At 43.6% G+C, this 13,779-nt stretch overlaps 1 protein-coding gene and 1 long non-coding RNA gene across 3 annotated transcripts in view; one reads left to right on the forward strand and one right to left on the reverse strand.

The window, feature by feature from the left end:
• The window catches only part of LOC100642848 (solute carrier organic anion transporter family member 74D), an 85,412-nt gene that overhangs the window by 32,881 nt on the left and 38,752 nt on the right, over positions 1 to 13,779 (forward strand). The gene's annotated exons all lie outside the window — the stretch shown is intronic.
• On the reverse strand, positions 2,457 to 5,694 carry LOC125385594. The gene is made up of 3 exons (XR_007225051.1): positions 5,469 to 5,694; positions 3,685 to 3,862; positions 2,457 to 3,037 (listed from the first exon to the last, which is right to left on the reverse strand). It is a non-coding gene; the product is annotated as an uncharacterized LOC125385594 (long non-coding RNA).

Consider the following 13,779-nt stretch of genomic DNA (forward strand, 5'->3'; position numbering starts at 1 on the left):
TCGCTTAATACGATACGACATTCGTCCTTCTTGTTTCGTTATGCTCGACGTAGGAAAACACGAACGTTTCTTCGTATCTTTTCTCGTTCCATTCGAGGGAAATCACGTTACGACACCTCTCGATTCTACGTGTATTATGTCAAAGGCGACTCTGCCGCGTACACGTCCGATTTCTTTCGGTCCGATGTGATTATAACGTTTGGCGAGAATCCTTGACACGATGATTTTCACCGATGAGAAACGCGTCGAAATTTGTTTTACAACTCGGTCATCGATGTTTCATCGACGTCACGACGTAGCGACCGATATGACGTTTGAACGAAATTTTCATTCGCTCGCAACTTTCTTGGATGTGTGTTCATAAGTACGAGCTACGATCTGATCTGCAACGACAGCGTTCAGCTCGAATAATTGGCGTGGAAAGTGCACGCGATACACGCGAAACGAACGCTCCGAATTCATCGAACTCGTTAATTCGTCGATCGAGCCATTTTCCTCGATTTGTCTGTCCCCGCCGCTCCTCTTCCCGCTTTTTCGATAAAACGTTATAAAGAAGTTCGCAAACATCGTGCCGGGAAGGCAAGAGGGGGATGAAACGCGAGATTACACGAGGTAAAAAGCTTTGAGAACGTGGCCAAATGGTCGAGAGGGAACTGAGCGCAAAAATGACGTTCTTTACGAAGAAAAAAGCTGGACTCGCTCGTCGCGATAGTGGCGGAGATTAGTTTATTTCTCCACTCGTAGGTCGAGCTCGTCATAATATGCGGCACGGATATTTATGTAATATGCGACATGCAAATGAATACACTGTTTGCGCGCTTGTCAAAGATAAGATACAAAGCAAAGTTTCGTACTGTTGTCATTGTCTAGATAACGTGCATGCATTGTTTCTAACGTGAATTGCCAACAAGCGAGTAACTTCAAATTACAAGTAAATCACGATCAATTAAGAACGATAAGAATAGTCTATCCGAAATAAGGTTTAAGAGTTCTATTCTCGATGGAAATTAAATCCTCCATTAGATGTAAGTCTACGAGAAAGCGTAGTTTCAACTCTAACTTTAGCTTTCTAGTATTTTTTAGACCAAAAATTTTTTAATGGAAATTATATATAATGCTTCGATATTTGTTATTAGCTGTTGGATTTTTTAAATTATTTTTCTACGGTATAGAAATTAGCAATTTCAAAAAGTTTCATTTTATTTAAGAAAAATCATTCGTTTAAACGTTAGGTAGCTAGTACCTAGTTGCTGGGTTGGCAACCAAGTGATTGCGGATTTTCTCAATACCACCTAATGACAAATATAATGACAAATGGCTAATCCAATAGAAACATCGTTTGAGACAAGGTGCTAAGGAAAGAGTACTTGCAAGAAAGTATGTCCTATCCGCGTTCCTTGTATCAATGTTGTCCGAAAGACATCACCCTCCCTATCAATGATGCATCTCGTGCAACAGGTGAGAAAGTGCACGTGTGAAATTTGTCACAATCTATCGCCAATCTTTCCACTTTCGCGCACTAGCGTATCTGAATCACGTTCGTGCTACATAAGTTGCAGCATCGACGAGCTTCGTGGTTTCTTGCCACTACGTTTGCTATCAGCCAGCGGAAGATAGGGTACCGTTACCTGTCTATATATCCGTGGCGTGAACCTGAAATTCGAAATGGATCGCTGAATATTCGTTTATTTCGCTTCGTTCGACCATTATTGTACGTTTATCGATCATCGATCAACAATCGAAGAAAATACGCACCTCTGACTTTTCTTCTCTTCTCTTTGCAAGCTTATTCGTATGCGCGTACACGTGTGTTTAAAAAGGGTGGGACTAACTTTGCCTACAGGTATAACGGAAGAAAGGGAAATTTAACTTTGTGGTATTTTATTTTTCTTCTGTCACCAGGGTGTTATTGTTTCTTCAATCAAGTTTCCCTCGTCACTGTCTCGTTGGACAGTTCTACGACCGTACCTGACCCTTTTTTTTCTCGGGATTATGTTTCCTTTTTTCCCTGAAAACCTCTGGAAGGACTAAAAGGATCGGATACCATTTTTTCTTGGTAGACCGAAAGGTCCACTCGATGTGTCAACCGTTCTCGTTGTAAGTAGAAACGTGTCCTTTTTTTTCTTTGATTTTTTGCTGGTTGACCTGGGCGGCTCGTTTTGTCAGAGGCGCGTACCATAGAAAAAGCGATTACGAAGTTACAAAAATCCAAAAGCGGTTGCGCAGAGTGTGTTTCATAAGTTTCGCAGCTGGGAAACCGGAGATGAGTCTGGCCGATTCCACGCGATCATTGATCGTTAACTTTTTTTGGCTGTCGATGATCAAAGCTGAACGACGCGGTGGCCGCACGTAAATCGACTTTAAATCGCAATAAACCGTGCAAAAACTGCGCGGCGGATTTGCCTCGCGCGCGTTCACTTTCGACCGCAAAAAAACTTGAAAAACCGATCCTCCCTGTCCCACTTCAGCGTCTCTGCAACCTTCCGTGTATCTCTATCTTTTTCTTTGTTTCTCTTTCCATCACTTTTTTTTTATTTACAAATTCCTCTACTTTCCGTTCGAAGCAATGCGTGTCGAAGTTGCAGTTGCAACCGTATGTTTTCGTCGCTTCACCGTGATATCGCAACGTTACGTATTTGTATTGCCTTACCTTGAATGCAAGGGCAGCATCGTGCTTGCCAGTTCCTCGTTGCTTCTGCAAAGACCTGTAGAACAAATCTGTTTCCCCATCCTCGTATATAGGTTAATCGAGCAAGTACAAAAAGTTACGTTTCAACGTGTAAGACAAATGTCACACTATTTAGTGAAAATGTCCTATGCATCGTTTTTGTGTTGCTTTTTCTTTTCTTTTCTTTTTCAATCAATTAAAAATATTTGGTCACAATTTCGTAACAGCTTACATAATATAACTTTTGAGTAGATCGAATGTAACGCACTTTCCTTTACTACTATACCTTTGAAAGTTTATCTTCTACACACGATCTTGTCTCCTGTTCTGTGCGTCTTTCTGTGTATCGGTAGAAAATAGAAAGGAATCCTGCAACCAGTAGAAAAATATATAAGATATGTTTAACATTAGTACACCTGTTTTGAACGGACTTGTACACGAGCCGCGATATGGGAAAAGTGGCATATGTAATAATAAACGCAAAATACCGCATTAATCACGCGGTACAGGTAATCGTAGATCGTCATAGACTCTGCTGACTTTTTTTTTTCTCCCCGCGACGAATCATCAATCCGGTCGGCAATGGACATAGAGGTGTTTTATTCAATTTCAAGACCGCGTGTGATCGATGATCACGAGCATGCCGCGTAAACAGCATCGTGTAGCAACTGGTAACAATCATTATCACACTGTCACTGTTGGTCGCTTGCGAATGATTTGCATAGTCACGCGAACTCTGGAACACTGGGAATTTCGATTATCGAACTCCGCGAATTCGATCGCTTTTAACTTTTACTCGCAGTAAATCGATCCTTGATTATAAATTTTTCACACTGCTGTAACGAGTGCACGTACGTTTCCAAGCGTTTTGCGCAAGTTTTAGAAAAGTTGGCAATCGGTAATAAGATATGTTTAATGAAATATGTTCAAAGATACGTTGAATAAAGAAGAAAAAACGTAAATGAAATGAAAAGTTTCGTTTTCTCCTTTTTCGAAATCGAAATAAAAATAATTACGAGATATGTCAGCGGGATATGTCAGCAATGATCATGGAGAAACGTGCGTGCCATTCGTGACCTCTTGACTACCATCGTCATCGTGCGTGCTTCTGCTTTTCTTCTCCGCTGGCTAGAATTTTTCCGTTTTCCACGCAATCCAGCTGACTCGTCCTCTCTTTCCGATCCAAGCAACTGCCTGTTAATTAGAGACTTTTAAGTAACACGTGGCTAACCCACGAACAACGCATATCGTACGCGCCAATTAAACGATCGTTTCTTTTCGATACATTTCATTAAATTCTGCCGGTTTTCGAAAATAATTTGCCTCCTCCTTTACCTATCCTCGTCCTCGCTTTCTACTTTTATTATCTTCGCTACTCGCGAAGGTAACCAGTCAATTTAAATATCTAAAATGCAAAGAGATCCCGACTTTCCGTTCGCGGGCGGAACTTTGATGAGATAGGGAATTCGTGAATATTACGGAGTGAGACGATCGCGTTGATCTGAACGACGAATTTATCGTTGGGAGAAATGCCGACGAAAGCCCGACTCCGTTTTGAACGGTCAACAATAAGACGAAATTGAGGTGGGGAACGAGTAAAGCTGATAATGAGCCCCTATAAAATCGACCCGCTTCTTTTCGTGGTACCCCTTCCTGCTTCTCCATTAAGCGGCTTTCACACGATGCCCGTTGTTCATCGCATCTCTTAATGACAACGAAATTATACACCTGCACGGTCGTGCCACGATTTCGTATGTTAGACTGTAAGCAAGCAAGAACAGGTTGATTATCGAACTCGATGTTTTTCTCTAATTTCATATCATGATCTTGATAAAAAGAAAGAAAAGGAAAAAAAGGTAACGGAAATTACGAAATCTAAACACCAAAGTTGTTCATATCGGATTTTGATAGTCACTTGAGTAACTCGTGATAATTTTACCCTCAAATGGACGCTGACTATCTACCTACGCGCTCTACGAACGGATATACAGAATACCGTGGTCTGAAAGAGCTGGACAGAAGCAAGGCAAACAATCGAGTCAGAAATAAGGCCCGCTAAAAGGCAGGAGTTAATTTGGTCGGAACATAGGCGCGAAACATCGGCGACAACAACAGAGCGGCTCTGAGAAGCGATTATCGGGTGGCTGGCTTAAAAACGGCGTGGTCGGAACTGAGATTCCTTCGGAAATCGACAATAAACCGAGGCTTTGCGTGCAAAGCCCGCTTCCTGTCCTCAGGAATTCGCGTGCCGGTGGTCGCAGATCAACGAAATTTTCGACCGCCACGTTGTGGCAGATTCTTAAGAGTCGTCGCCCGGTCCCTGGTCTGCTCTCGACGTCATTAGCTAAATAACTACGTCGGCTTGCATGCGTTTGCTTTTATTATTACTCCCCCGGTGGATTTGTATGCGGTGTGAAATCGCGGCGTAACCTGTGACTCGCCAGGGAAACACTGGTAGAGAAGAAGAAGAGAGGAGAACAAAAAGAGAGAGAGAGAGAGTGAGAGAGTGAAATAAGCAGTGGAAAGGAGACAGATTCGTAGCAGGGGTTGGGTTGGCAGTAGAAAAAGAAGAAAGGAGGAGAAGAGAAGGGGAGGAAAGATAGGAAGAGGAGGGAAAAAAGATCGCGAGAAAATTAGTGCTTCCTCCCAGGAAGGAGGCCGACAGGTTTTTATGGGTTGGTGCATATTGTTGCAAGAGGCCATGGTAAGTTCGAAATGTAATTATTAAGATTCAATCGCTACGGGGTTCGATGTAATCAGCCGTAATGTTCGGATTATAAATTGCAAAGGATTTACTCACCGTTGCCACGGGTTCTTCTCTCTTCTCTTTTACCTTGCTCGTGTCCGTCAAGCATCGTCGTTGGCAAAATCTCGAAATTATACATTGTTTTTCTCTCGGTGGAAAGGGCGAACCGTCGTGCTTTATGCTTGCTCTCTGGGAAGGTCGTTTTCGAAACCGGTCCTCTCTATCAGCGAATGGACAAGAGACCGCGGTGACGACTTCTCGAATTCGCGATCGCTCTCGATCAGCTGATGATTCCGACGGACACCTATCTCGTGCACTGATTTTTTCCTAATAACGTAACACATTTATGCGTGTGTTTTGATTGTCGAGTTATTTATTATTTATTTTCATTTATTCGTTGTAAACCTCTCCTGGCTTGCATCATATTTTACTTATCGCTATCTTACGTACCAATTACCGAGCTATTTATCAGCGTGCGTTGGTCGAGATGAAAATTATAACAACATTTATAAGGTCTAGATTACTTTGGAAATTTAAAATAGTAGTCAAGAGTCAATTAGCACCGTTCATTGTCCCGAATTGCCCCGTGTTTGTGGCGTGTGGGAGGCAATGACTTACAGAGATGCGCAACAACATTGAAAAAGAAGAAAACCGGCACGATCGGGTGTGCCAGTGTTGGAAAAATCTCGCGGTGCGTGCGTGGACCAAAGGCAACGTGACTGCCATACATTCTGCTATCTTCCGTGATCGTAATCACGGATGCACGCAGGGCTGAGTGGTTATTTATAACGCCTTTGAGACGGAACGTGGCCGAGCACGCGGCAATAGTGTCGGTAGAGCGGCAACCCTAGCTCTGTAATGAATAAATAGTCAACCAGTACCACTTTCGATGGCTACTGTTGACGCATCATCTATTATTACACGAATTTCCACGAAATCATTGTGCCTAGCTTTTCTCTGTCAGTAGACAGGAGAGCAAGCAGCAGGGACCAAGCGTATCTCGAACGTTTTTATATTAATATTAACGCCTCTTAATTAGGGAAAGACGAATTAACTCGTCGTTCGAGTTGTCAATTCCTTAAACCCTATAGTAATTTCTTTAATCGATGATCGATTGTTTTTCTACGTATCGCTTTATTTTTTTGCTTTGACAAAATGTCGTTCGTGAAAACGTTAACACAGTTCTAAGGGTTAAAGCCGAATTATTTTTGCGTATTCTCGGAGAAGCTAAATATTTTTTGGCCCAACGTGAGTCATGCGAACTTTCGTTGTTTAAACATCCTTGCCAGATCTTTGAACGTCTTTGTCCGTGTCCCTGTATTATTTGCCTGTTTCGTGTCCTGGTAGGGGTAAAGTTTGCCGGATCTTCCGCTTTTAATCTTGTCGCGAAACGATATCGCGATATCAGGTTTTTTATTTGCGGTGCGATAAGTCGGGTCGCCGAGGCAAACTTTGCCGGCGGCAGTCGAAGCCGTTGGAAAACGTTGCTCGTGGATTCTTTACCGTGCCGCTTTCTTTTATCGTTTAATTATCGCTAAATAATTGTAGTCGGGAAAGCTTATCTCGCAAGAATTTAGCTCATCCTCGAAGTTGGGCATTTTCTTCGCGAAAACTTCGCCAAGTTTATACAAATTTCCGATTCTAGAAGAATTCTCGCCCTGATGCGAAGATTCCTTCTGAGTTAACACAGTAACTCGTAATTAAAACTCGGAATAGACGTGGTGGGTCCAGTGAACACAATGTAAGGAAGAAACGGTGGTTCGAGGAGAAGCAGCGGAATAGAATCGTCGGGAGGGAAGAAAATGTGCAAAAAAGAAAGTGTGGAGGCGAGAGGGGGGCGGACTGGATTCAGCCATTTTTGCGACACGAATAATTATATCTTATCTGACTCGACCCGTGGCCTCGGGAACGCGATGCGTTCGCTTGCCTCGGCTTTCGAAAAAAAAGAAAAAAAAAAAGATATGTAACCGACGGTTCGCGAGGATGAAGCTGCAGGATATGCGTCGACGCGCTTCCCAGCTCCTTGCTCGATATATTTTGCTCCCCCTCCAACTGTGCGTCCTGTTCACAGAGAGTAACTTGACAGTTTTAAACGAATCACCTTCGACAACGATCTATTAGCGACAATAAATTAATATCTGAAACGTTAAGGACTGTTTTCCAATTATTTCTTCGTGGAAACTATGTTAGCTTTTTCTAACATTCGGCAAATTACTCGATAGGATGTGAGACTTTTTTGGGAATTAGATGGTCGAGGATAAATCCCGTAGATAGTCGCGATGCTGAAAAGCGGCTAAAAGTATTTCCGCTAGGACCAGCTACAAACTGTTCGTTGCAGTTGGTTCTATTGTTAAGATCGTCGAGAATCGTCATTTCTTCGCGATTATGGCTTGTTCGGCATAATTCTTAAGGAAAAGTCGATATCGCAGTATAAATTAAAATCACGCTAGCTCCAGCAATAAGAGGATCACGGTAGCTTAAGCGTTTACCGAATTTAATATGGCTCGGACAGGCGTTTAATAAAATCTCGTTTCGCGCTGTTCCATCGTGGAAACAACTTTAACGTTTGAATAGAATACAATATAACGTTGTGGTATAAATAGGTTTGAGCGACGTAGGAAAATCCATCTTTTCTCTCGCAATATTGCCTGGGATTGAAAGAGATTGGCGAGCGGAAAAACACAAGTGAAACAACAACACTGAGAGAAAACTATTTGTAATAAAATCGTCTAGAGCACGGTAGAGGCTCGTCAATGTTAGAAACTTTGTAGAAGTTTTAGAAACAAAAGACAGAATAAAACGTTGGAAATAGACGAGCTATAGTCTGCTGCACGTCGAAATGCAGAAAGTGTTACAGTTGACTCCCCATATGCTCTTGAACGGCAATTGGTACGGTGCAATTGATTCAAATGGCATTGCATGGTGCGCAGCGTTATAGAACAGAGTTACGGTGGACTCTTCTTCATAAAGTATGCTGCTAACATTAAAGGGAGCCCACTAAGCTGATGCGTTATGTCGACACCAACAATTACACTGGTAGAAACTTGCTTCGTACGACGTAACACAATATACATATTCGTGTTTGAAGCGAAGTCTATAGAAGAGTTTAAGTACAAGTTGGAATCATTCGGTTCCGTTGAAATCAATCTCGTGTGGTGGTCCCCACGACCGTCCCACTTTCTCTAAATTCCTCGAGCCGTTTGGAGAACGGAAAATCCTCGATGGATACGGGGATCATGATCGCGACGAAGGGAACATAAATCAGCCGGTGGCTGCGTCCCGTGACAGATCACCGGCCCACGGTGTAACTTTGCCCGTGCTTATGAATGAGAATTAAAGGCCTCACGCTGCGAAAGACGGTGCATCGGGAATAACAAATACTAGCCACGAACGCAGCTCGGTTCTTACCTCTTGTTTCTCCGCGTCGCTCGTAAACGAACCAACGAGAGCTCTTCTTCATTTTAACGATGCACCGTTGCTTTTTGCCCCCACCGTTTTCTCCTCTCTGCAACCATGTTACTACAAAACCGCACTCTCATCTGTGTTGGTGCGTTAATTTCTCTCAGACACGGTAATTAAGGCTGCACGATATCAATGTATATCCTGATAAATGCTGCAACCAGCGATAATACGTAAGAAAGTTGATCGGAATGCGAAACGGTCGACAGAAATTGTAGAATCGACGTACGAATTGCCGGTTTTCTAGCGAAATCGGTAACAAACCGAAGATGGGTCATGCGATATACGCTGTATCGATATCTATAAATGTCCGTTGGATGATCGCGCGGAACGAAGCAGGACGAGTACGAGCAATATGCTGTATGGAATCTGGTTTCACGAGTCGCCTTGAAAACGAACAATCCACGACGCAGGGGGTGGATTTTGCGATATTAAAAATAACGACAGAATACGCGCAACTGTTTGACCCAGTTGAGATATCGATTTTAGTGGCCGGTATCGCCGAGATTAATATTAGACCGCGTTCTGGAAATAGGTGAACGAGCATACTGCAATACCGTTGCTGCATTCGTTGTCGACGAGAGCGGAACTCGTCTGAATCTGTCTTTAAAAAATACCGGTTTCTCTGGCGAGAAAAGCTGCTCTTTCGTTTCGTTTAAACATAAACGCACGGTTAGAAACGATCGCCCGGGTGTTAGAGGAGATGTAAGAGCAGCCACATTTTATCCTCGTAGAGGATGGAAGACAGGTGGTGTTCGAATCAAACGCGCGGATAAACGAGTTGAAGATTTCTCAGAGTGAAAAATTAGAAGCAATCGTTGGAAATGTCGAGGCTGCGAACGCGTCGAGACACCGTGTATATAGGGAATGAAGTCAGTGATACACTTTTCCACTTTCTCCGCGACCGAGATTACACGAAGCCTTGGGTAGAACACCGCGAGATAAAACTCACCTTCGTTCTGCTCTTGTGCATGGTACTCAATCGTCAGAGGCTTTCTACTTGTCAACGAATCGATTTATTTGTCGATATTCGTTCTTCTTTCTCGATCGTTTGTTCAATGTTTTATCATGTAGAAAAGCACGCTCGAAGGATGAAAATGTTGCGAAATGGCAAACCACGACACGATTTTCTTAGTTGAATTATCAACGATCGATCCACGTGGCACGTAGATACACGTGTTCGTACCAGAGCGGAATAAAGTCGTCGACCTGACGGCTCCACGTGTGAAACGTTTGCACGAAACTCGTCATACTCGACGGGCCGCCTCGACCGCATTAACTACCGATTCGTTCTTTCGTAATGCAACATTGTGTCGTACGAACTTCTACCACGTTGCTTTATCTGTTTGTCGAGATTTAATTTCGCGATAAGAAACTCGCGAAAGACCCATCGGTTTCGCTATTGACCTGGTATCTCCAGCTCTTTACCGTGTACAAAAATTGAACTAGTTTCTTAGAAGGAAGCCAGGTTTTCAAAGCTTCGTTGCTAACTACCACTCGCGCGGTATAGCTTTCATTGCAATTTTCAACAAACTTTCCCGCTATTACGAAGCTAGCCAAGAATCCGCAAACTTGGTTCTCGCGCTTAATTTCACTTTACCTTGAAAACTTGCACGTTTCAATCTACATAATTTTCCACGGAGAATCGGGTCAACGTTTTCCATCGTGGAACGTGGCACGGGATTCTGGATGCGACTGTTCGGAAACTGATTCCAGGGCCGGTCGATTAAAACGTTGTTTAAAATTCGATGGTCCAGAGGGATGAATCGGGAACGATTCTCCGCGTGGTGAGGCGATCGATCGCGTTCCGGAGTGGCTTGCATGAGAACCACTGCGTGTTCCCATTTCTCCTTTCAGCGGTCGGTCGCTCGATCCGCGGTTGTATAACAGCAATGAAAGTACTCCGACAGGCAACGGGCAACGTCACGTCTCTGTCCACGCTAACTACCTTGATAGTCGTCGTTCTAGCTGCCAGCATGCTCGCTCGCAATCTTAGCGTGCTCCTATTTAAACGACCGCATAACGCGTCGATGCTGCATGGTGCTCTGGATACCGAGTCCCATGGAGCATCGATCCTCGGCTTCCTCGGCGTCCCTTCCACGTTTTTCGATCGATTCGATCGACCGAATCGTTCCAATCGTTCTAATTTTTCGATAGCTAAGAGTCAGAGAATTTCTTCAGAAGCAACGGAGAATAGTATCGGTTTCACTTTCGCGTTTTCCCAGTGCTTTTTTGCGGTCAAGTTGTTCTGCGGCTTGAGGGGGCGCGCATCCTTCTCGTCCTCGACCAAGTCGATATAACGATTCAGGACATGTACATCGCGATGTCTCTTGCGTTTAATTCCCACGGTGCATCGATCGTTGAAATCTTAATCGGTCGAAATTAACAGCGATAATAATAAAAGTATACGATTTGCCGTAGAATCTTTGCGACGAGTCACCCTCCGTGCTCGGATACGGCAATTATTTCGTAGAATCTGATTTCGAAACGATTCGTGAAACCTTTTGTTTCCTCCACGAAGTTAACGAGCCTGGTATGCCGACTAAATAGAAGATAGCGAATGGAAAAGGGAAAACCTGAAGGTTTCATGACTAACAACGTCCGAGCGCGGTGTCGCGACATCGTTCCATCGACGCGATCGATGTTGCAGAATCGTTTTATCTTATCGGAGCAATCAGGCTCGGAGGCGTAAAAATGGTACGTGTTTGAAATACTCGTTATCTCGATGATTATTTCGACCCCGGGAACGACGACGCGACGCGATGGAAGTGCATTGTACGATAGGGCAGTGTCTCGCGAATCGATGCTCGCGCGATTTAGGTCAATATTTTTTAGCACATCGTTCAATTGCCTTCGCTTTGACATCGTTATTACTCGTTCGCCGTTGCTCGCCACGAAGCGTGCGCGAGAGAGCCTGAATCCGTTCGATCGAATGCGTTCGATTTTCATCAGTCGCGTTATAAAATTAGACGACAAGTAAATAGTCAATGTCAGTTTCGTGTTCGAACGATTCCAGATTAATGGAAATATGGATATTCGTTTGGACGATATCTGTGTCGATCTTCTTTAAAAACTTGTTGACCCGACTACCGATCGGACTAAACTTGGTCGCTTTTATCGAATCCGCGGTTATTTTTATTGCACCGATGTCGTCGCCGATCGATAAATAATTAGATGTTCGTGTCGTAATAGCAGGCTAATCCGTTTTGATTTCGCTAATTTTGAGTCACGAGGGAACAACAAGACCCATAGAAACGATAATCGAAGCTAGGAAATAGGATTGGTCGGTCTAGCCAAGTGATTTCATTGTGGCGTTGTTGCGATTCGAATATTTCGAAGTATCGTTATTTTCGACTAAAAATAAATGTCAACAATTTTCGGCATTGGACGCGTAATCTTCCGTGGAATATGAACCCGAATGGAAATTTTCTTATTTCTTCGCTCGATGATAAGGCTGTTGTCGGTGATGCAAAATGGAGGAGTTGGCCGCCGATTCTTGTTTTCCTCTTCGCCGATTGATCCGGCGACCTCGCGAACCGATGACTGGCTAAGGTCAAGCGCGTATTTTCTACTCGCGATTTTCCTTATGCACAGACCTTTAACTCCCGGCTATTAAACGGCTGCTAGGACTAGGGCAAATCGCTTGCTCGCTTCTTCGCCGTCGTCGTCGATTACTAGTTAAACGTGGCCTAATTTGCGACCGTAGCGATCTCACGGAACTGGTGAAAAAAGCGTCGAGGCTAACACGAGAACCGTGACACAAGTGATAAGAAACGATAAGAGAAATTTATGGTTGCGTTGCCAAAACAATATATGGAGATTTAAACACTTGTTGGTTTACCATTCCCGAGGGAAATATATTTTTATTGTTAAGCAGAGAGACCGTTTGTTAAAGAAAATGTGCGTCGTGGCGAACGATAAGGCGGTCGGTTCACGGTACTCGTAATGCAGACAGAAAAAGGTGATGTATGGTGTGTGCATATCGGTACACATTGCGATTAAGGCCACGGTCGAAACAGTCTGACAACGCGCTCGTAAACGCGGACGAGTTAAATACTTTTCATCTAGCCACTTATCGAAGTGACTTGGAAAACCCTTCGACCATTCTCGAAGGAGAGCAATTAAGCAATAGCCGAGTTCCATTCGTCGATGTGAATGTTTGTAAAATTGAAAAGACCTGCTTGAAAGAAACGTTGGAGAAAACGTAACGATTTTAAAATAGAGTCGAGAAATACTATTGGTATTTCGTAGACGTGACGATCCAAGTTATTTATTACTTACTTTTTACTGTTAGCGAAACCGCGAAGGATGGAGGAATAAGTTTGACTCGATGTTTTTGGCATTTTTAATGTTTCTCTCCTCGATATCGTAGCTATTTCAAGCGTTTATGAAAGGTCGGCGGAAAATTCTGTCGACAAGGTTTCGCCGCGCACTTTTCTGGGAAAAGCGATTTAACGCCCGCGTTTCCGTGATATTTTTACGAGCCGAAAGTTTTTCTCCTTCGAACCGGTAGGTCATTTATTTACGTACAACGTTGCACATTCGTCATGTCCATCAAAAGCGTCTGGAAGAATCGGGCGTACAATAAGAAACGAAAATAAACTTCGACGAGAAAATTGGCCTACTTTTGCAGCTACAAAAGAAGCGTCGACGCCGCAATTTCGGCCGTTACTTCGATAGAAAGTTGCCCGTTTAAAGATCCCGAGGAAAGTAAAATGGAAAAAGAGCGCAACAGAGTGTCGGGAATTCTCCGATGCGGCTACCACAAAAAAAGCCCACACAAATTTCACCCGTGCAAACACGCGCGTCGTGAAAGAGTTCCCACGTGATTCCATCCCACGCAGTTAAAAAAAGTTCCATCGAGAAGCGGAGTGCCGCGCAAAAGTTCAACGAACAAAGTTGTCGT

The sequence above is a fragment of the Bombus terrestris genome, chromosome 9 (assembly GCF_910591885.1).
Source record: "Bombus terrestris chromosome 9, iyBomTerr1.2, whole genome shotgun sequence".
Taxonomy (NCBI): Eukaryota; Metazoa; Arthropoda; class Insecta; order Hymenoptera; family Apidae; genus Bombus; species Bombus terrestris.